The sequence below is a fragment of the Canis lupus genome, chromosome 16 (assembly GCF_003254725.2).
Source record: "Canis lupus dingo isolate Sandy chromosome 16, ASM325472v2, whole genome shotgun sequence".
Taxonomy (NCBI): domain Eukaryota; kingdom Metazoa; phylum Chordata; class Mammalia; order Carnivora; family Canidae; genus Canis; species Canis lupus.
The window spans coordinates 29,886,655-29,911,773 of NC_064258.1; positions in this window are offsets into that span (position 1 = coordinate 29,886,655).

Consider the following 25,119-nt stretch of genomic DNA (forward strand, 5'->3'; position numbering starts at 1 on the left):
TATCTTTTATCCCTCCTCCAAAACATAGAGAACAAAATGCACTTACTATTTATCACATAGTATATATGTTAGCTTTATCCTGTATGCAACTAAATCATAATGTATTTATAGGCAAAAATATTTTTCAAACTTTTGAGATATAACTATCATTGAGTAAGTTAAAGATGTACAATGTGTTGATTTGATGTACTCATATATTGTAAAATGATTCCCACCATAGCATTAACTAACACCTTTATCATATCACATAATTACCATTTTCTTTTTGTGATGAGAACATTTAAGATCCAGTCTTCTAGCAACTTTTAAGTATATAATAAAGTATTACAATAGATTCCCCAGAACTTGCACATTTTATAACTGGAAGTTTGTATCCTTTGACCAAAATCTTTCCGTTTCCCCTAGCCCAATATAATGTATATCCTGCCTCTGTTGGATGCAATGTTCTGTGTATGTCTTTCAGTTTCACATATTCTAAACTATAGCTGAACTCCAATGTTTCTTTCTTGATTTTCTGTCTGAAAATGGAATATTGAAGTCTCCTACTATTATTATATTTTTGTCTATGTATCCCTTCAGATCTATTAGTTTTTGCCCAATATATTCATGTAATTTAATGTTGGGTGCATATACATTTATGATTATTACATTTCTTTTGGTGAATTAATCTCATCATTATGTAATGACCTACATTTCTCTTGGTAAAGTCTAATTTGTCTGATATAATGATAGCTTCTCCTGCTCTCTTTTGATTTCCACTTGAATGGAATATCTTTTTCTTTAAATCTATATGGATCCTTAAAACTGAAGCGAATCTCTTATAGGCACCATATATTTGGGTCTTGTTTTTGTTTTGTTTTTTTTTAATCCAGCCAGCCATCTATATCTTTTGATTGGGGAATTCAATCCATTTATATTTAGAGTAATTATGAATAGATAAAAATTTACTAATGCCATCTTATCAGTTGTTTTCTGGCTTTTTTCTATTTTTCTTATTCCTTTCTTCCTCTCTTATCCCTTCTTTTGTGAATCGATGACATTACAGTATTATGCTTTGATTCTCTTTTTATATATTTTGTAAATCAACGGTAGGTGTCTGCTTTGTGGTTATCATAAGACTCACATAAAACATTGCAATATATAGTATAAAATAGACATACATACATATATGTGTTACACCTCTTCTTTTATATTTTTGATGTCGCGATTTACACCTTTTTATATGCTGTATCTATGAACAAATTATTGTAGCTGTAGGTATTTTCAGTACTCTGCCTTTAACATTTATACTAGAGTTAAGCAGTTAATACACCACCATATTGCAGTATAGAGTATTCTGAATCTGACTACATGCCTGACTTTGCTATTGCATTATATATTTTCAGATGTTTTCATGCTAACTAACATCCTTTCATTTCAGATTGAAAAATTCCTTTCAGCATTTCTTGTTAAGGCCGGTCGGTGGTGATGAATTCCTCTAGCATTTGTTTATTAGGGAAAGTCTTTATCTCACCTTCATTTCTGAAAGACAACATTGTTGGATAAAGTATTATTGGATGATGTTTTCTCCCTCTCAACACTTTGAATGCATCATCTCATTCTCTCCTGGCTTACAAGGTCTTGAGAAAACCAGTATTGCCTAATGGGAGTTCTTTCATAGGAAATATTTTCCACTCTTGCTTCTTTACAATTCTCTTTGCTTTGGTATTAGAGAAGTTCATTTTAGTAGGTCTTGGAAAAGTTAGTTTTGGATCAAAACTTTGGGGCACCTATTAGCTTCATGAACTTGGATGTATAAATATCTCTACAGGTTTGGAAAGTTTTCAGCCGTTATTTTATTTTATTTTTTTATTTATTCATGAGAGACACACACAAAGAGAGAGGCAGAGACACAGGCAGAGGGAGAAAGCAGGCTCCATGCAGGGAGCCCGACGAGGGACTCGATCCTGGATCTCCAGGATCACGCCCTGGGCAGAAGGCAGAGCTAAACCGCTGAGCCACTGGGGCTGCCCGCCATTATTTTTGTAAAAATAAGCTTTTTCTATCCCTTTTTGCACCTTTTCTCCTGGGACTGCAATGATGCATACATTGTTTCTTTCAGTGATGTCCCATAAGTCATGTAGCTTTTCTTCATTCTCTTTCATTCTTTTTGTTCCTCTGATTAGATATTTTCAATTGATCTGTTTTCTCACTCAATTATTCTCTCTTCTTGAACAAGTCTGCTATTGAAGCTCCACTGAATTCTTCAGTTCAACCACTGTATTTTTCAGCCTCAAAATTAGTTTTTTTTTATGTTTTCTATATCTTTGTTGAACTTCTCATTGTGTTCTTATACTTTTTTCCTGATATGGTTTTGTTTTGTTTTGTTTTGTTTTAATCTGTGTTCTCTTGTAGCTCTCTGAGCAATTTTTGGAACAATTATTTTGAATTCTTTGTCAGGAAATTCTTGTATCTCCATTTCTTTGGACCAGTTACTGGAAGCTTATATATATTACCTTGGTGGAGTCATGTTTCCAATTCTTCATGATTCCTGTAGCCTTGCACATTTGAAGAAGCAGTCACCTCTTCTAGACTTTATGGACTAACTTTAGCAAGGGAAGACTTTCACCTATAAATGTAAGCACACTGGAGCTCGCTGTGCCCCTGGATCTAGTGTCAGGGCACTGTCTCAAGTTGGGGGTATGATGTCTACTTGGTTCAGTCTGCTTGGGCTCATGGTATCAAGTGTGTGGTCCTAGGCAAGTATCAGTTGTGGGGGGAGGAGAATGTTCTCACAGTGGCTGCAAGGGCTGTTGGGTTCCTCAGTGGCACCTCCATGTTGAGTAGCTAGGGACCAGGACAGCACTCATGGCTGGAGCCAGTGGAGTGAGCACTCAGCAGACATATACACAGGTGGACTGGAGCCAACCATGGGTTTACTAGCAGCTTAGGATTCCTGGAAGCCAGCATGCTGTCCTGTAGCAGCACAATGTCCTCCAAGGAATACAAACTACAGAGGAGGGCCATGATGAGGGTCAGGCTGGTGGTATGCACAAGTGTAGCTAGAGAGGCTAGCTGTATGTGATCATAGTGATGCAAGTCAGCAACAGAAGACAAGGTCTGATCTAGGCCCACAAGCAGCTGCAGAGCCTCCAGCTGTTGGCGTGTCCTCCCATGGCTACGCAGCTCCCCCTGGCAGGTTCACTGTAGGATAGAACAGTTGTGTGCCTATGAACAGCCAGAGGAGCTAGCCCAAGCATGCATGTGGCAGAAAGGGTCAACTGCAGGGGTTTAGGCTGGCATCTTGTACTCCTACAGCTACAGAGCTGGTTGTAGTTTCTAGGCTCTGGCCGGGGCAGGGGTGGGGAGGGAGTGAAGAGAGGCCCCAGCAACTGGCATTAGCAAGCATGAATATGTGTGGAATGGTGAAATTTGCAGGGGTCTGCAGTGGCCATGCTGTCTATTTGGTTCCTTTGGTGGTAAAGCTGCTAGATTTGGCTGAAGAATAGATCACTGTGAACCACAATCATTGCCAATACATCACTGCTAGTGGCGACTCTTGCTTTGCTTCCTGGTTCCTACTCTCTCTATACATCTCAGCTTTGCCAACTTTAGTTGAGGTGAAACCAAAGTAGGACCTTAGTCCAGTGCCTTAAAGGACTGGGGAAGCTGGCTGATCTCCTGGCTTTTCCTTTCTGGCAAAAAGGACTTTTTCTAGCTGAGAAGTTCCCTCTTGCACTGTACAATGCTGGCTTGGGGAATGGGATGATGAAGGCAAAATGAAGCTGTCTCATCTCTCTTCTTGTGTGGTTATTCTCAGGTTTTTTTTGTTCTGTTATGTTGTCATAAATTTGTAAGTAGACTCCAGAGTTCCCCCAGAGCTGTTTCTGATCAAGGGTGGCTGTGTAATTGTTGATTTTTGTTGGAATTTCCTATGCTGCCATTTTGGTGACTTCTGGTAAAGGTCATTTCTTAATTCCTTTTTATATCTCCCACAGTGCCTAACTTTTGTATAACTTAAAATCTTTAATAAATATTTATCAGATGAAGAAATGGAATGATTGCATGGTACATTTGAAAGATACTGCATTTTGTTTTACAGACTGAGATACTTAAAGGACTATTGATAAGATCTTATTTTTATGTAATCTCTATATCCAATATGGGCCTTGAACTCAAAACCCTGAGATCAAGAGTGGCATGCTTCACCAATGGAGCCAGCCAAGCACCCCTAGGATTTTTGATATATTTTAATTGTTTTATCCTCAATCTCTGATTTGCCTGCTGAGGTCTACACTTTATTCTCAAATTTCATTCATCTATTCAAAACACAGACTCCTTTGCAGAAAGGCATTGATTTTAATCCTGTAATAGTCCTGTGATCACCACCAGACTCACTACTCTCAGATCACTTCTTGGCTTGACTTAAGTAACAAACACTCCCTAACACCTCTGTGTTTTATCTGTTATAAAGTCCTTCCTTAGGGAAAACTTTTGGAAAATAATTTACAAAGTCATATGCAAGTATTCAACCCTTCATAAAATATTAAATCTGTATAATAGTTGACCAGTGATCTAAGCAATTGGCATTTACATGCTTTATATATACTTTAAAAGAATCTTGGTATGATGTTTAATCTTGAGGTAATGGAGAAAGTGTTTTGCAGCATCCTCCGGATTACCCCTGGCACTTGGTCTCTCGGTTTATAACACAAGAATGTTCATCTGTCCATAATTTGGAGAATTTGGTTCACGTGATACTAAAAAAAGCCCACCTGCCAAGAAAGAATACAGTGTGGCTATGTGCTGCACAGTAGCTTAGGCATCACATAGCCACACTTCCACTAAATACTTCAACAGCTAGTTTTGAAACAGGAAATTCTTTAGGAGGTCTCCAACTACTTGAGCAAATTCTACCAAATTCTACTAAAAGATTTCATATGGTGTATCACACACACACACATACAATCACATGCACACAGCTTTCCAGAGTGGAAAGGAAAGCCCAGCAGGCAGTGAAGTCTCCTTTTTTGCTCCTCTCAAAAGCTTCTTCCATTCCCCTTTCCTTAAGAACCTCATTACTAACTACTCTTTCCTCTCTCCAGCCTATTTTCACTAATATTCTCAAAGATTCAGGGGTGGAAAAAGAGGAAATTAAGAAAAAAAGCACCCTCTTCTTTAAAAGGTTGGGGAACCCTGATAAATGTCTAATTGTGGACCATTTTTCACTGAGCCGATAGATGGGAAGAAAGAGGGAGGCATCAGGGATGCAATAAAATTTAGTACATATGAGGAATTGAAACCTAAGGGGTTGATGGCTCTATTACTCTGCTTGAGCTGCTAGAGCAAAATACCATCAACTGAGGTTTAAATAAAAAAAACATTTATTTCTCACAGCACTGAAAGCCAAGAAGTCCAAGACCAAGATGCCAGTAGACTTGCTGTCTGGTGCAAATCCTTTTTCTGGTTTGCATTCAGACACCACTCATGTCTCTTCCTATGAGGACACTAATCTCATTTATGAGGGCTCCACCCTCATGACCCAAATACCTCCAAAGAACCCCCTACCTTCTAACGACCTTCCCATTGGGGGTTGGGCTCTACTATATGAATTTGGCAAGGGGACGCAAGTATTCAATCCATAGCAGTGGCTTTAGACAGGGTAGACGCCAAGGAAATCTATGAGGGGAGCAGAGTAGAAGGATAGATTTTGCCATGAGATTTCAAAATCCAGCAACAAAATCCTTGGAACTATGGGATTCATTCGGCTCAACTGATTTCCTCTCTCCATTCCACCCTCCTCTTCAGAACTGTTTATTTTTTTAAAGATTTTTTATTTATTCATGAGAGACAGAGAGAGAGAGAGAGAGAAAGAAAGAGAGAGAGAGGCAGAGACACAGGCAGAGAGAGAAGCAGGCTCCATGCAGGGAGCCCGATGTGGGTGGGACTCAATCTCGGGACTCCAGGATCATGCCCTGGACTGTAGGCAGGTGCTCAATCACTGAGCCACCCAGGTGTCCCCAGAACTGATTTTTGAAAAATTTTATGTGCAAAATTTTCACATACTTATTGACAGCTCTGGCTAAGACTATAAAAGTTATATAATAATGGTTATAATGCTACTGAAAAAAATGAAGCCAGCCCTTTCTCATTTCCATCAAGTCCCAGGAAAGTGGCATAGCTGTGTGGCTGCTTAAAACATCGTTTTTGTGTTCTTCAAACCAGTATACCTTAATTCTGTCTCAGAAAAATCACTGGTAAGGCTGTTGGAGATTGGATATGGTGAAGAAATACTAACCTTTGGCACCCATACATTTCAAATTTGTTAGCTGTGGAAGTTACTCTCATTTTGTTCATGAATACATGCAGCTTGGGCATCCAGATAGACAAAACATGCTTGAATTCCAGTGATGATGGGCAGCTGACACAGCTCCCTGTGCTCCCCAACTTCAGACCTTCTGATTCAGTAGATCTGGAGTGGGACCTGAGAATTTGCATTTGTAACTACTGCCCAGGTGATACTGATGCTGGTCAACTGTGAACCATACTTTAAAAATCCATCTTTGCTTCAGGTACCACAGTAGTAACTTGCTTCTTAACATATCCCTCATTGGTTGTTTTTTCTTCCCTCCCTCTTTTGCTCCCTTACCAGTATTTCTGAAATCATCTTGCAGGTAAACTATTTATACTCAATCCTTAATTCAGGCCTGCTTCTTTATTTTTAAGACTTATTTATTTATTTTTAAGAATTATTTATTCATGAGAGGCACAGAGAGAGAGGCAGAGATATAGACAGAAGGAGAAGCAGGCTCCTGGGGAGCCTGATGTGGACTTGATCCCAAGACCCCAGGATCATGGACCTGAGCCAAAGGCAGATGCTCAACCATTGAGCCACCCAGGCATCCCTGCAGGCCTGCTTCTAGGGAAACACAAAATAAGACAACCATCTAGACTATTCTTGCCATGATAAACATGGGAGCCTCCTTGCTTAGAGAGATTAGGTTACATGTCCCATGTAACACAAGTGGAAAAGTCTAGCTGTGACATGATGCTGTCTCCTTGACATAATGCTTGCCCCTTATAGAGTGCTCCATGAAGGTTAGAATTAAATTCATTAGTGTTGATCAACTATCTCACAAGTATTAGAATCAGAACTTGCTATTGTTTGAAGTCTCAAAGTTACCACTACAAGTATTTCATGTTTTAGAGCAGACCCATGCATCTGGAGAGGTGACCAAATTTGTTTAAGCAATTCTCCCAGCACCTGAAGACTGGGATGGATTTGGCTCTGCATTGACACTATGGTCCTTTAGTAGAATTGTGGTCTAGGGTTGCACTCTGAAAACTCAAATGGCAGCCTGGACAAGTTTACAGCTGCTTAATAGCCGGAGTCTGAACATCCTAATGCCCTCCTCTGGAGATAATTAGACCCACTGTCTGCTGTCACTGCTGCCCTTTGATTCCTTGTTTTGTATTAGCCAAGAACCCAGCTCCATCTCCCTAAAGTATGTATCATCTTTGCTTCAGCTCACCACTCTTAGACAATTTTGTGGTGATTTTTTTTTCTCCCTTCTTTTTATGGAGGATGGGAATTTTTTCCTCTGCACAGAACAAAGCATATGTTGCAATTTTTGAGTGGTCTTATGATTGAATCACACCACTCTTTAAACAGACTTGTCTAAAATTTAGAGGTGGTTGAATATTCAAAGCTTAAAATCAGACAGGGCTCTGGCTTCATAGATCAGTCAATCACTGAGCACTGGGAGCCCAGAGAGAATTGTACGTAACAGGAAAATAATATGTAATTGCGTGAACGATTCACTTTATTGGTTTCCTTGGGATTAAGCTTGTACCATCTATAGTAGTTTTGACAGCAAAGGAAGAAGAAAAGGGGAAAACTGTGTGCAATTTTCATAACTTATTCTTAATAGAATGAAATTTGAATTGAATTGTGATAAGCTAAAAAAAAAAAAAAGAAAGAAATGCTTAAAGTGAATTTAAGTTCAAGCTGATTTACTTTAATTAATTTCAGTGATGGTGAAACAAGCCAGATTTTAGTCTTGGGAGTTAGGACAATACCCAGAACACAGAAAAATAAATAAAGAAGGGATCTTTGCATAGTCCATGTAAAACGTCAATACCACTTGCACCATGAGTAGAAATACTTTAAATCAATGGTTTAGGGTTCTTACAGGGAGTCCATTGGAACAGCCTCATTTAATACAAGGTACCTCTGAATCAGGCCTGATTTTGTAAATCTATTTGTACAAAATCAGAATAAGAGAGGTATCTTGAAACAACTGAGCTACTAAGTGTCTGGTAGCTACAAAATTCTACTACTATCACTAATAATAATAATAAAAAAATAATAATAGCAAACACTTATCTATTGCTTATTTCTAGGGCCAGCTTCATGGGTATGTGGTCAGCACAGCCACCTAGTGTCTCTTAGTCAGAAGGGAGACCCTCACTAGGGTTTAATATCCTGCAGTTCCTGTCTTAAAATTCTTCATAATCTTGTCTTTGATTCTAAAGACCAATGAGACAATGGAGCATGTGTTGGAGACCTGGAGTCCAGCTCATATGCAGTACCGCCTCCCACTGCCCCTTGTGTCTCTAGGATATGTGCTCAGTTGCCTTCTTTCCCACTCCTTGGCACTTGGGGACCATGCTGACTTCCCTCTCCTACATCTGCCCATTGACCACTGCTGCCCTCTCTCCTCCCCTGGTTGGGGGGCAGGTGTGGGTACAGGGAAGATTGAGCCCTAATCCCTAAGACTATGAATATAATGAGATATTGCACCCATGATTGTGTTATATTACATGGCAAAAAGGGTTCTGAGACTTAATAAAAATTCCTAATAAGTTCACATTGTGTTAATCGAAAGGGAGATCATTTAAGTGGGCCTAAACTAATCAAATGGGACTTTAAAAAGCAGTGAGTTTTCTCTGGCTGGGAGCAGAAGAAGAAATCAGAGACTTTTTTTTAAAGTGGGAGAAGGACTTGGCATAACACTGCTACATTGCAGATGGTAAAAGACATGCAAAAAGAAATGTCCAGGGCAGGGGAGGTGTCTGGAAGCAAAGAGTAGCCCTTGCCTAACAGCTTGAAAGGAAACCAGGACATCAGACCTCCAGCCACGGCACCTGGATTTTGAAAACAACATGGATCATCTTAGAAAAGGATTCTTCCTCAACAGTCTGCAGTAAAAACTCAGCCGGACTTTGATTTTGACCTTCTGAGAGCTCAGCCAAATCAGCCTGGGCTTCTGACATACAGCACTGTGAACCAATAAATGGGTGTTGCTTTAAGATGTTCAGTTTGTGGTAATTTGTTACACAGCAATAGAAAACTAATACACCTCCATCCTTCCTAAGTGGTCCTTTGTCATTATTTCTTTTTAAGAGGAAGTCAGTTACTACATGAAATTAATGGTTGGTTAAGGCAGACTCTTAAAATACAGCTTTTCTGTGGTTACATACACCTATAAACAGTATTCTTCTATGAGATAATTTATGACAATGCTGAATAGTTTAATGAGCCACAACATTTATAGTCATGTTAAATAAAGACAATCAAATAGGCATTAAAATATAGGAATCCTGGAGGGTTCTAAGACAAATTCTTGGCCTCACTCATGTCATGCACATATTTTGTGCAAGATATTATAAAACTTAAGAGTAATATTGTAATTTCCTACCTCTCTGATGATCATGTTTATTCTAAAAAAGTGTTAGAGAAAGTGAGAACAAGACTGGCCTCAGTGTGTGTGGGGGGGTTATATGATATTCCTTGACCTCTGTTTTTTTTTATCTTAATCAGTCATTCTGTCTTTTTTGATGAAAATGATTCTCTCATGAAGTCAGAGGGGGTCTTCAAAGTTCAGCTCCTATGAGAAACATGTTGGTGAGTAAATGAGGCAAGGAAAAAGGAAGGAGGATTTGTGTTGGACAGAAGGGAGCCCATATGATGTGCTGCCAGGATTGAGGCTTGGGCCAGAGCTGGGCCCAGTCTCCTCGTGCTAGAGCTTGAGCATCATGCCATTGTGATTAAACCTTCAAACTCCTCTCCTGAAGCATCTGAGTCACCCAGAAAAAAAAATAAATCAATGATACACTCTGAATAAATGAAATTTAAGTCAAGACCCGTATTTCACACTTACTCCTCAGTGGAGGGAGTTTTATTTCACGTTATATTTTTAAATTGTGTGTGTGTGTGTGTGTGTGTGAGAGAGAGAGAGAGAGAGAGAGAGAGAGAGAGAGAGAGAGAGAGAGACCCAGCCAGGAGACTCTTAAACACAGCTTGCTACCAACCATTATTTATGCTCCATTTCTGAGCGGCACCTAATAACTGCTAATTAAGTCTTTTGTAGCCTGACTCTGAGCTAATTAGGGTTAATTGAGCCTGCTTGTGCATTAGCTATTCTAGCTCTTGTCCTGATAATCAGGATTTTGGAGCACATTGAATATTTAGTCAGTCTGTTAGCTTAGACTTCTTTCTACCAGGCATTGTGTTACAGGCCTTTGTCATATGTTAATGGGTGACAGTGGGCTACTCTCTGCTTGATTTGCACCTTGCTTTATGGTGTGCATGGGTGTTTGTGTGTGTGTGTGTGTGTATGTGTGTGTGCGTGTATAAACAGCCAAGGAATATGATAGAAGAATGAGTCCCAAAAGAATGGACAAGCAGCAAGATTGGTGTTGTTATTTCAGCTTTGATTTTTAATCATTAAAGAGATTCACTAAGGGATATCTTTTCTCAGTGAAAGAGAATGGAGTTTTCAAGGCTGTATTTGTGGTCTATAAATAAAACATTTTTAGTCTTCTTTCCTAATCCCATTTATTGATTAGATGGCTGTATCTTTGAACTGATTTTGAACTGTGGTATAACAGGGACCAGGATACATATCATGACTGTTGTCATTATGACTATTTTCAGCATGATCAGTTAATTCATATGAATAGCCTCTTTGAGAGCTCCATTTCACAGCATTTCAGATCATTGATAATGCAGTATGTTTTTGAAACTTAAAAGAAAAATCTCTTATCTTGGAATCTCATTTAATTGTTTGGCTGTCTTTACCACAAAACCAATTCTACATAAAAACCAATTGTGAAACATGTCTTCTCTTTAGTTTTTCATGGTTGTACCTTCCAAGGAGATAAAGTTTACCAACAAAAACTGAAATGCTTTTTAACATCATTTCACACCTTTTCTAATATCACCAAACAGTTATTCAACTTATTTATGAGTATTATCTGAGGAGCCAGAATTTAAAACAAATAATGTGGCTATAACAAACATAAACACTGTGTTTCTTTTTTTCTTTCTTTCTCTTTTTTTTTTTCTTAAGAGGGAGAGAGAGAGTGGGTGTGCACACTTGAGCAGGACGGAAAGAGAGGGGGAGAGAGAATCTTAAGCATGTTCCACATCCAGCCAGAGCCAGACATGAGGCTAAATCTGACAACCCTGAGATCATGATGAGCTGAAATCAAGAGTCAGATGCTTAACCGACTGAGACACCCAGGTGTCCCAAAAAACAATGTTTCTTTAATGAAACTCTGACAGGGAGATAGAGAGAGGTCATCCTTGGAGCAAGAAGTCCAGCTGGCTTTTCTTTTCTATCTCATATACACTTAGCAAGAGTTTGTTGAATGAGTGACTGAATGAATGAGTTAGTGAATGAATGTGTATGAATAACAGTAATTCATACAGTTACCTTCTCTGTCTCTATACAAACAATCTAGATATTTATGTCATGTGATTCTTTAATTCTATACTTTTGTTAGGTTAGCAGGTGAAAAAAATCATTAATTTTGACCTCTCTCTTTACAGATGATGAAACTATGGATTACAGAGGTCAAGTGATGGACCCAAGTTCACGCATAATTAAATACTGGCAAAGCTGAAATCTAAACCCAGGGGTAAAGTTGATGGGTTTCATTGTGAATGGAAATTCTGAGCACTGAAAAAGTCTGTGTCTGGTCATTGGCTGCAAGCTCCTTTACCTTCAGAAATAAGACTAAGCCAGTTATAGAGGCCAATGTTCTAAACCTCCATCTTTGCACAAATGCCCATTTGGCAGAGGCTATTGCTGAACATTTACTTTACTTTATGAAATTTGTGTAAATGTGGTCCAAAGAAATCTTCATTACAAAGCTCTTAATTTACAATAGAAAGCTTCTTTTAAACACATGTCCAAATAATATAACTAATTAATTATGTATATATGGATATGCCCATACATCAAAAGCCTCAAAGAAAGTTAAAAATAAATGGGGGTATATAACTTCATAAGCAAAACTATGCATAAGTTTGGTTTCTTTTTAAATAAATCCAAAATTAATCAATAAAATTATTACTTAATATATTACCATTGAGCTCCTAAAAAACCTTGTTTCATGGTTTTAAACCAACGATTCTTTTATATGTATGAAAAAAGTACTGCCAACAATCGGCAGTGCATCGAAATAATATCTAATTACTTCAGTAGGTAGGGGAAATAATAGAATCTAAATTGTGGCCTAAAAAAACTGCAATTTAAAGCCTGCATGCTGCTGTTAAGATTTATGATCATACTAATCAAGTTGATGTCAGGGTTTATTTCATAATAGGGATTTTATGATTCAGGAAAACAACTATGATGGCTGAGAACAAGTTAAATGGATTTTGTCCGAAGTATTGTTCCAGAGAATGATGTGAACATGTACTGCAGTGCTTCCTAGGGAATTCCTCCATTTCTTTTCCTCATAGCTCCCTATATTCTATTGTGATTAATACTACAGGAAATTCTTGATTTTTTTCTTGTATGATTATGATTATAGGCAATTCTTGGGGGAGAGCAGCATGCAGAATACTGATAATTAGAATTAATCAAATTATTCAAGGATTCACTACTAGTTCTTGTTTTATCTACATTGAACCACTGTTGTGATTAGACCTGGAATTTAATTTGTAGACATTGACTTTAATTTATAGAAGTGAGGACACGGAGGGGTCAATGCCATTTAAAGAAGCTTTATTGCTCACAGTTCCCAAGAGAAGGCAATATGCCACACTGTGCAGGCCCATGTGGGAAAGTCTGTAGGTTGGTCAGGAGGCAGAAAAAGCAAAGGAGAAGGTGTAGCCCAGAGCTCTATTGTGGCTTAGGGAAAGAATAAGGTAGGGTAGACAAGCCTGAGCAAGTTTAGGATTGGACAGTTTAAGTAATTTCAGCAGGCTCTGGGCTGTAGATGGTCTCTGATTAGGCAGGACCTGATCTTAGAGCAGGGGAAATATTGAATCCCTGAGAGTTACATAAAGGAGTTATTGGGAAGTGGGCTTTGGATTGGTTGGTTTGCATAGGAAAGCTGTGCTAACAGAAGAGTGATTTTCTATCTTGGAATTAGCTAGCCCTGGGAGGGGCAGTCTCTCCCAACCTGCATGGCACCAAGATGTCCAAGCATCATAAAATACAGAAAATAGAAAACATGAATAATACAACCATCCCTGAAGTACTCTCTCTCTGTTCTCCCTCTCTCTTCTTGGCCTGTCCAACTTCAAAAGCAAAGATTGGTCAAGGGATGAGGAAGAAGAATCTGGAAATCCTAAAAGTAAATAAGCCCTAGATTTGATAACCAAGAAAGGGCATGAATTAACTAGATAATTTTATTGAGTCCTTGGACTCTGCATTTGAGGGACTGAATTCAAATCTTTACATTTCATCATCTAAATATCTATTCTATGGGATGTCTGGGTGGCTCAATCAGTTAGGCAATCTGTCTTCAGCTCAGGTCATGATCTTGGGGTTCTGGGATGGAGCCTTGGGTAGGGTTCCCTGCTCAGTGGGATGTCTGCTTCTTCCTCTCCCTCTGCTGCTCTCCTTGCTTGTGTGCTCTCTCTCTCTCTCTGCCAAACAAATAAATGAATAATCTGAAAAAATACATTTTCTTTTTCTTTCCTAGCTTTCCCCTTAATCTTTCTCCTTTCCTCTTCTCTCTTTCTTCTTTTATTTCCTGTTTTCTTTTAACAACAACAACAGAAATGATTGTGCTCAAATTATACAGTACACTGACTGAGTCCTGGTGATACAAGGATGAAAAGAAATATCAATATCCATATCCTCAAAGAATTGGTAGCAAAACACTGCTGAAATATGACTATTTTTTGGACACTCTGGGAGCTCTTCTAAGAAGAGTGTGTGAAGGAGGACACATGGAGCAGGGAGGTTCTCAGAGGAAGAAACTCAAGATGAAAACGGACAGCACTTGAAAGGTATCAAAGGGAGCAGCCATTCCAGAAACAGCAAGGACGTGTGCTGCCCAGTGGTGAAGGGAAATGTGTCGTTACTGGACAGAAAGTAGTTGAACTGACTGAAGCATAGTGACTATGGGAAGTGGAAAACATTAGGTGAGAAATAAGGTGGGGGCCAGATCATGAAGGGCCTTTTATGTCATACCATGGAGTTTGGATTCTATTCCCTCCATCCACAAACACTAATTGAGCACTATTTTCAGACACCACTCAAAACACTGGGACTACAGCAGTAAACAAGACCTCAGAAGTCCACTTACATTTCAGCCTAAATACCTCAACATCAACAAACAAATGTATAAAATAGTGGTATAAAACAAATGTATAAAATAGTGGTACCTGTAAGGAGAAGGACCGGGAGGGGGTTGCTATTTTAAATGGGGTGATCAGGGTGCCCAGGAGGCTCAGTTGGTTTAGCATCTGACTCTTGATTTCAGCTCAGGTCATGATCTTAGGGTCATCAGTTCAAGCCCCACGTTGGGTTCTGCACTGCTGTGTGTAGGGAGTCTGCTTGAGATTCTCTCTCTCCCTCTGTCCTGCTCTGCTCTTGTGCTTGCTGTCTCTCTCAAATAAACGAATAAATCTTAAATAAATAAATAAATAAATAAATAAATAAATAAATAAATAAAGTGATCAAGAAAGCTCCCCAAAGCACAAGTCACTTAAACAAGGGTTTATTGAGCTCTAAAGAAGGAGCATTTTAACAGACCCAGGCAGTAAGGGGAAAAGTCCTAAGAATGTCTTAGGCGGAGGCAGGAATGAGCTGAAGCTATAGTTATTTGAGACAACCAGGAGAAACTGGGAGGCAGGAGCTGTGTGAGTGAGGAGTTGGTGGTGGGAGTAAGGTTCAAGACATGGGCAGGGTCCTACCTACCTAATTACATAGATGAGAGGGGGAATTGCATTTCATTATGTGATGGGAAACTTTTGGGAGTTGTGACAAAGCACATAACATGATTTATATTTTACAAAGATGACTTAGATGTTTTAAATCTTAATTGGATGGTGGCCTCCCAAATATATATACTCACCCAAATTCATCAAAACATATACAGTATCTATGTATTCTATGATACCTAAATTATGCCTCAAAAATATTTTTTTTCTCAAAAATACTTTTAAATGATAATTTTTCTGGCTGTATGGAGATGTGTGCAGAGCCAGGTAGTGTAGAAGTAGAAGATGTACTGTCAGATTTTTTTCTTCGCCATCAACTGAGAGTCACTGAAAAACTGCAGAGAGATGGAATCTGATTTATACCTTTGAAAAATAACTTAAAACGATGGAGTACAGAATGGATTGGGAGCCTGAGAACAGGAAACCTGATTAGAAGTCCACTATTGCAGTAGTGCAGGTGGGAACTATCAACAGGGTTAGCACAGACAAAGAAAAGAAATAATTAAAGTATTCAGGACATGGAATTGCCATGATTTGGCCATTAGATAAAGGAGTGGGGATTGAGAAGCATCTAAGATGAATGATTCACAGGTTTCTGGCTTTGCAGATTGGAGAGCACAGGATACATTTATTGAGGTAGAAGTCACAGAAAAGAGGAAATTATATGCAATGTGTTTAAATTGGGATGTTAGGTAACACACAAGTGGAAATGACCAATATGTAGCTGTAGATAAAGGGCTAAGAGCTGACAGTGCTAAAGTCCTTAAATAATAATTTTTGAGTTGTTACTAAATGAATATTGCTTAAAACTTTAAGTATGAATATGGATGCCCTGAAAGAGTGCTAAATCATGGCCTACAGTCTTCAGAATTCCTTATTGTGGAAGGATGACTCACATCTCCATAATTCATGTCATTCAAACAAGTCTTTACCAAGCACTTATTAAGTGCTTGGTGGTAAGTGAGGCAGTATGATTGATTTTAAAAAACCCTGTAATTTACATGGAAGTTTTCTCTTAATGGGAGCTGGATGCACAAATTGGCTACCAGATTTATCATACCCTTTAAAATCTATCAACTCTTAGCTCCATTTTATAGAGGAATTATCATTTATTGTATGCCGAGTATTTGCCTGAAGCTGGGTGATTTTCAGATAAAGTAAATCACTTTGTGATAGGTTGAATTCTAAGGTGTCCCCAAGATTTCCTGTCAGTGATGTACATGCTCTACATGACCTTGAGTCTGAACACAACAGGTTTCGCTCCATTGATTAGGTTATGTTTTATGGCACAACTGACCTTAAAATAGGGAGATTATCCAGATAAACGTGAGCTAAACACAAGAACCAATTAAAAGCAGAGACTTTTCTCTGGCTGGTGACAGAAGAGGAAATCAAAGAAATGTGTTCTGTCTGGCCTAGGAGCCACACAGTGTGGAACCACAAGCAGCTTCTAGTTGCTGAGAGCAGTTCCTGACCAAAGCTAACAAGAAAATGAGGATCTCAGTGCTAAAACTGTAAGGAAGTGGATTCTCCTCACAGGCTGTGAGCTTGAAGAAGATCCTAAGTGCCAGATGAAAAACACAGTCCTGAAACCTGTAACCTTGGTTTCAATCCTGAGAAATCCTGAGCAGAGGATTTCCAACCATTCTGGGCCAGACTGCAGGCCTACCGAAGCTGCAAGGTAATAAATAGGTGTTAAATCGGTGACAATTTGTTATGCAGCAATAGGAAACTGGCACATACTTAATACCCAGGAATTCTCCATGTAGAGTCTCAGAAAGGTAAGCAACAGCGCCTTGCTCCAGATGCTGGTAAGTGGAGCAGCACAGATTGCAACCAGGTAAGCTAACTCCTCCCCACTGCTTCCTTCACTCAACTCATCCAGAGAAACATCCAGTAGGCAGGAGAGTGGTGGTGCTATGGGTGGAACTGAAGCGTAGCATCCTCACTGGAAGCCCTTTGTTTTCGCCTCTGAGCTGGGCCACCTCTGCTCACATCCACAACACAGCGTCTGCTGCCTCTCTGGAGTCCTATGGTCTGTCCGCCTCCAGGGAGAGCAGTGAACACCCATCTCATGTACCAATTAATCTTTGACCACTAAGGCTGCCTAACAGAGGTGGCAAGGGTGAAATAAACTCATGTTTTTTAGGAACCGAGCTGAGACCCCTGATTTATTTCACCTTGTGTGTGAAACAGCAGCTAATGATTTTTGGTTCACTACCCACTGGACTAGTTTGGGGTAAAGCTGTGTAGGTGTAATCGCAGGAGAACACAGTTAGGGCATGAGCCACTGGACTCCTGGTGTGGCTATAATTCATCATCCCCCAGGCTCAAAAGGCTTGGGTAGCCAGGGAACATTTACTATGGTCTTATAAAAAGGTGTCAATATCTGAATGACCCTTTGTGTATGAGCAGGTGTGTATTACAGTTCTAGCTTTACCCAGATAAACCCAACAAATATTCCCTTTGTGTCAATCACAGCCTAGTAGTAAAGATGCCTGGTCCTTAGGAGCCTTACTTTTAACATGAATATAGCAACACCTTATGGGAATATTGTAAAGATCAAATGTGATAATATACACAAAAATGCATTACAAACTGCAAAGTGCAATTCACACTTAGGATGTTACTCAATTGGGCTCAAGGTAGTTGTCTATAAAAAACCAAAACTTTTAATCTTTTGAAGCTTTAAGCATGTAGAAGCTGCTAGAGGGGAATCGTCAGCAGCTGAATCTGTCTTCCCTGTGTTAAACCTCCACACCCCATCCTTCTGTCTCTGTCTCCATATCTGTGTCTCTATCTCCATCGGTCTCTCTCTCTCTCCCTTTGTCTCTCTCTCTCACACATACATATATTACTATGAAGTGAGATGATCCACTTTAACATCTTCAATCCATCCTTAGAGCACCTTGAAAAATGCTCAGGTCCCAAACGAAGTGTGTTCAGTGACACCTGATCTCATACTCTGACCTCATGAAGACAAGGTGGCATTACTTACCCCGAGTCTGCACTTCCTTCAAGTTGAGTAGACCTGCCTGCCATCCGTGGAGTCCTACTGGACCCAGCCACATCAGAACCATGGACGAGACCTGAGACAGCTGCCAAATGAAATGCTGAAATGGGTAGGGAAAATAAATAGAATTTTTTCAGCTTCTAAAAGGGAATTACCTTCCCTGGTGAGTGAGGAGAAGAAAAATCACTGAGAGAGTGTTGGAGAGTTACTTAAAACACATTTTTATGCATCGGACAACAGCAAGAAATTTGTCAGCAGTGGGCAGCATCGTGGTTTGCCAGGCTATAAAAAGGTTATGCAAACAGTAACCCAAAAAGAATAGAAACACATTAGAATTTATAGGCCTAAATTGCTCACTATGTAAATGAAGCTTTCAAATATATATGGTTTATGGAAATTAATGTCTTATATTTATTACTCAGCTCCGAGATTAAAATTGGAACCACACTGATTAGGTAACATTACAAATCAATTCCCATAGAGAGAAATAATAATAATACATCAAAGTACAAATGCTCTGATTAAACAACTTGATATATAAGAAGAAGGATGTGTGCTTCTCCTGACTGCTGTTTCTGAATTCTAGTCAGTTTTCTCCTTATTCTTCCCAAAACAATGGGCTGAAAGGAAACAGACAAGCTGGTTATGACACTTCCTATTTCAGTAAACACCCAGGGAGAAAAAAGAGGGAGAAAGATCTGGGCTCCTTTCCTGCAAGTTAAATATCAAATCATGTGAAATTTGTGTTGCTGAATGTAGAGACACTTCAAGTGCTATAATCAATGTAGCAGTTAGCCAAAGAGAAGGCAGGAAAGCAAACAGTGTATCACTGGACCAGCCTTCCATCCAAGTATCTCAATTTCCCTTATTTCTTTCAGGCAGGGGAGCAGGGTTATAAAGTGGAAGGAATAATATTAAAGGCTGGAAGCATCCATTACTAATTCAGTCCTGTGTGCTCAGGACCTACGGAAACTGTTAGGATTCATGATGTCCACAAACATTAGAACATTTTATTTCCAAGTGAGGAAAAGAAGATTTTACCCAAAGATGACAGAATGAAAGTAAATTTAAATCTCAGTGCCTTTCGGGGTGCCATGGGAGGAAGGAGACATTTCTAGAAAGATGCTTTCAGAGACTTCCGTGGGAGGATTTTGGAGCACAAACAATGCTAGTAGAAGTACCATACGCCTACATGATTTGGGACCACAACTCCTTTATGAAGAGGCAGAGTGTCCCTGTTAGGGACAGATAAATAAAATTTAAAACAGACAAGCACATATTTTTTAATTAACAAAGTGACTCCCTTCATCATCTTGCTTCTGTCCAGATCCAGCCCAAGTGTCTCATTTAGAGTAAATCACAGATAGCGAATGGGGAAAAGTTTCTCCACTTCATTAAAGAATGTGGTAGACCTTTAATGTAGCCTCAGGATTTTATAGCAGTACATTTTCCCCCTCATGTCCATCTTTCATGAAGGTAAATATAATGACTATATTCATCCCGTGTTGGGATGTCTTAGGTAGTCCTGGAGAATTCTGACTTCATGTCAACTATACCCGCAGGCATTGGGTGATATGCCAGTGTTGGGCTCCTTGGGCTTGACTTAAACATCTGCAGCATTAGGTACACCCAGAACTGAAAAAAAAAAAGAGGTATTGGAACTTGCTAACTGGCACATGTTGTATTGGTAAATAGTGTCTGCTAGCATCAGAATGTCATTTCATCTGGAGACTCTACGGAGTAAGATAAGCATGTTTATTTCACCAGACTCATCGGTTTTTGAATTCATTTGTGTTAGTGCTTTCATTGTTTTGCCATCATCCTGGATGTCCATGCCCAAATGTTTCTATTTTCAAAATGAGTGTTCTGAGAATCATGTGCAGGAGCCTGTACCAGGTGCTTTAGCAGACACCAGGGTGAAGGAAGTGAGAGCCTCACCTTGAGAGGCTACAATCTGCCAGTGAAGATAGGGCAGATAAATAATTACCTTGTTTTATTATTAATTTTAGCATCACAAAAGAGATGCAGGCCCTGACAGGCTCTCGTTGCCACGCAGCCTTGGGTACTTCTCACTCAAGTCCCAATTCAATTCACTGATTTGATTCACATCCTGATCTCTGTTATGTGATAATGGTTTCTCCTCACCTGTTTATCCTTTTAACCAGAAAAACTTTCTATTCTGCTCATTTGGTACCAGCCACAAACTTATCTCAGTTTTTGGTTTCATTATTTCTTTTCCTGCAGCTAGTGTTCTCTGAGAATAGGGGAAGGCTTCATGAAGAAACCAGCATGGCAGCTGGGGTTAGGCTGTGGGAAACAAAAGCCAAGATGTCAGCTACCTCTGCTTCTTGGACCAGCCAAACCTCCCCGGAGGTAACAATGATGTGTAGCCTCTATATCTGTGGCCTTCATTTAGGTCAGCTAAAATAATAATAATATCTAAATAATATCTATTAGCTTCAGAACATCCCCATTTCATCTGGAGACTACCAATTAAGATAATCATGTTTATGGCCCAGATAGAACCTGGTCACATAGAAATCAGTATGAAGGGGGGTGAGGGCCTTTCTTGCAGAAGAATCATCATGAACCAAGACAGAAAAGGGAAGGCATATGTGTTTAGGTGTTTCTGCAGTTTGGCTGGAGCACAAGGGACAGACACACAGGAAACTCATGGGAGGGCCAACTTTAACAGTCATGTTAGGGTTAACATGGAAGATTTCAAATATCTGAGGTGTGAAAACTGAATTTTCTTGGTATCGGGAAAATAGGAAAGATTTTTGAACCAGAGAGCACAAGATCAGAGCTACTCTTAGGAAGGAGTAATTTGGTAGCTATGCATGGAATGTTTTAGAGTCCAAGGAAAGAAAGAAAAGAAGGAAAGAGAGAGAGAGAGAAAATTGGAAAGGAAGGCAATTGGAAGAAAGTAGTTATAAAGGTTCACAAACACTATGCTGATCTAAATGAGGGCTACAGGTATAGAAAAAGAGGGTACTCCTTATTGTTGTCTCCAGGGAGGTAGGGCTGGACCAAGATGCAGTGGTAACCTGAGTCTTGGCTTTTGTTTCCAACAGCCTAACCAATGGAATACCTTATAAAGTTTGTAGGAAGCAAATGGGAGGCAGGAGCAGAGTGTTCAAGAAGAAGCAAGAGGGAAAGCAATATTTCTCCAGACTGTAAAAGGTGTTCCCCTAGACTGCAGGGAGACAAGACCGGTCTGTGGCTCATGGAGTTGGCGGGGGGCAGGTTCCCAAAGAAGCCTGGTTGCATGCAATCCATGACAAGCTCTTAGGCACAGAGCACCCAGCCTTGTGAGATTTTTTTTCCTCCCATGTGTGGGAGGAAGGGCCTAAAGACTCAATGCAAACAGAGGAGGGATATATCTCATCACCACAGACATCTAATAAATGGGGGCTCCCTCTAGCATCCCCTCATCATGGATGTCCTAGATGGCAGATGACCTGACCCATGGGTGCGGGAATGGAAGGAACCCTAGAGGTGCCGACTTTAAGTCAATCTCTTGCCAACAGATCAGGGTTAGGATTCAAGTGAGAAATTACACTGATTCAGAGAAAATTAAAATTGTTCTATTTTTTATCCACCTGGATTTGTGTATTGGACTTCACATACTCTAAATATTTTACATATTTTTGTCTTCTGGGTATATAGTACAGCATGTGCTAAAGCAGTCTATGCTCAATAAATAGGGGTACATAAACGTAAGTGGATGAGATTCAAGATAAATCCAATCTACAAACACATTTGTCTTATAGTACATAATAATAGAAATGTCTGTGTATATATTTACTATTGATAGCTGCCTATTTTTTCTCTAAATATCTTATTTCTTTGTTTTGAAAATCAAATTACCAGACCACATTCAAGTAAAATTCTTTTGCTCATCTGAAAGTTCCTGATTTTTTTTCTTTCCTTTTCTTTTTTAAATTCAAGGTAAACCTAATATTGCTCACAGATTTTAAATCCCAAGAGATAACAATTGTTCTATTTAGTCACAGCCTTAACTGTGAGGAAAATAGAACTATTTTGCAGAAAAGAAATTTAATTAAGGCTTTAGCAGCAACAAACACTTAGTTAAAAAAAAAATCAGGCAATCACTTGCTTTCCTTGCCACATTTTACATTTCTTAAATTAGTATATTTGCATCGATTTACATCAGAATTGAGTACATTTGCTGACATTATCTGCCCCCAGATTTGGGTTTGTTTATTGACCCCAGCAATGTCACACAGGGGCACCTGCCAACCTATGTATTCATTCCTGTGCACTGAAAACATCTGGTAAGTCTCAAATGGGTGCAGCTAGGAATGTCCTCTCATATTGACTCCCATTTACATGTGGGACCAGGCATTTTTTTCGTGGAAGGAGAGCCTCTGCTACAGTGATTGAAACTTCCCTACGCTAAATGCTGACCAAGAAAAGGAGGACTGTCATATAAAGCCTGATTGTCTTCTCCTGATTCCAATTTGGTTATATATGAAGGTTCTACTTGTCTTAGAATAGAAGAGATTGTCTAAAGAATCTCTGATGAGTTTGATGTCAATGATTGTTTTTTACCATGTTTCTACGGCACTAAGTTTTCAAAATGGTTGGGGTCCCTTACCTCATAGTTAGCTTGGAGAGACTGTGAGGTAAACACATCAGACAAGCTAAGAGATAGGAATTGACATATTCAAGGTCACATAGGTGGCTTAAGGCACCATGAAAATGAGCACATAATCTTCCTTTAATAACACTTCAGTCACTGATTGTTCTGCCGAAGCTTCTAAGAGCCTATTATGTGCGCGAGGTACAGTGGAGGTCCTTGGAATAAAAATATCAAGAGGCATAGTCTTTGTCATTAATGATGGTCTAGTACTTTATAAAAGATTGGTCAGGAAGGGTGGCAATTATAAAACAACATAATAAATACTTTGAGGGCTTTCTAGAAGAAAAGAACAGTTTTCCAGACTGGTTTTACTTCCTGTTGTAAAACATAAGAAATATAATTTAATCCAGCTATTCTACCTTTCTTTGTTGTTCTTCCATTACTCTCATGCTTTTACAGATCCAATGCCCCAGGACTATGCACAGCTATGGATTTGTAGCAAGGAGTGATTTGGTCTCAAGAAATGGAATTTGTCTTAAACCGGCTTACGTATAGGGAGATCTATTTTAAGGACACAGAAGTAAGTCACAGAAGCTCAAAGCAGGAAACCTAAATAGGCCCCCAGGTGGAAGGAGGACTGCACTTTGGAAGACATTGAAAAGCAACAAGGACTAAAGTAGTTTCTCTCCCTGTCTCCTTTGCTCCCTCATTTTACCAAATCACTTGCAGGGGCATTTTGTTTTTGCATTTGTCCTGTTTTCCTATATGAAAGACAAAATGCACTAGATAACTAAGGTGATCAAATGCACTAGATCAACTAGTGATCAAAATGCACTAGACAACTAAGATGACAACTAAGACCCATCTCTTCCATTGTATTGGTGGGGACGGAGAAGGATGGAGTTTTCCAAGAAGAAATTATGAGCAAAGGAAACACATCAATAAATATCAGTTACTAAAAAAAAATAATAATAATAATATCAGTTACTTAGATAACTGTTCTGGGGCTTCTTGGAAGGCAATATCACTAGATATTTGGATGAGGAGTTATTTATGTATTAAAATAGATAAGATGCTTATCAAGTTGGTAGAATCTGTAAATATACCTCAATTCATTTCTACTGAAAAATTCTAGAAGTGACCAAAAGATATATGAAAGAAAAAAATTTTGCCAGCATTGAAAATCAAGAATGTGTGCCAATGACAATTTTGAAGACTTTCTAGAAGAAAAGAGCAGATGGCTTTGGATCAATCCATTAAGAAACAAAGTTTATTGATACTTAGAAAAGGTCTTTATCCTAGAAATGTAGGATAATTTGACATTAAGCAATATAACAATATATCTCACCACATAAACTTTTAAAAGAAAAAAACAATAGAAGCTAAATGCATATATATGTGTGTATATATATATATATATATTTTAATATCACTCCCCTTCTCTATAAATATTCAAAACCTGAGGACCAGGATTCAACCCTAATTTGTTTAAAATTATCTTCTAGAAACCTATAGTCAGACTTATTTTTTATATTAAAAACAAAAATTCCCATTGTACCAGAATAGCAAATTTCCTCAGGTTTATTCCACTTCTTCAGAACTCATTGACTACTCTTTCAGCCCCAAATAAATAAATAGCAGGAGCTGAAAGTCTTATTTCAATTCAGCTTAATTTAAAATATACAAAGACCCAGTAATGTAAATAGCTTCTCTAGGTGCAACTAGGTCTATATTTTTTTAAGATTTTATTTATTTATTTATTTATTTATTTATTTATTTATTTATTTATTCATTCATTCATTCATTCATTTATTCATTCATTCATAAGAGACACACAGAGAGAGGCAGAGACGTAGGCTGAGGGAGAAGCAGGCTCCCAGCAGGGAGCCTGATGCAGGACTTGATCCCAGGACCCTAGGATCATGACTCAAGCTCAAGCCATGACACTGAACCACTGAGTCACCCAGGTGCCCCAAGGTACAACTAGATATTCTCTGAGATATCTCTGAAATACTTACTCCATGTTTTCATTTCCTCTCTTTCTCCCTGGCTCTTCAATTGGCATCTAGAGTATGAGCACAACCTTCATAACTGTGACATTGGAGAAAAGGAGAACCTTTGGCTTCTTATGAGCCTCTGCGTGTGCACTGTCTGCTCGATGAGATGTGTATATTCTGTTCATGCCTTTATTTAACCTCTGTGGTCCATTGAACTGTGGTCTCTTCTTCTTTGGCTCTGTGTGGGCCTCATGGCTTCTCCATGCTTGGTCAGTATTCCTGCAGGTCCCTCTGCTATAGCTTCTCTCTGTGAATCCTTGTCTTAATCTCCTTT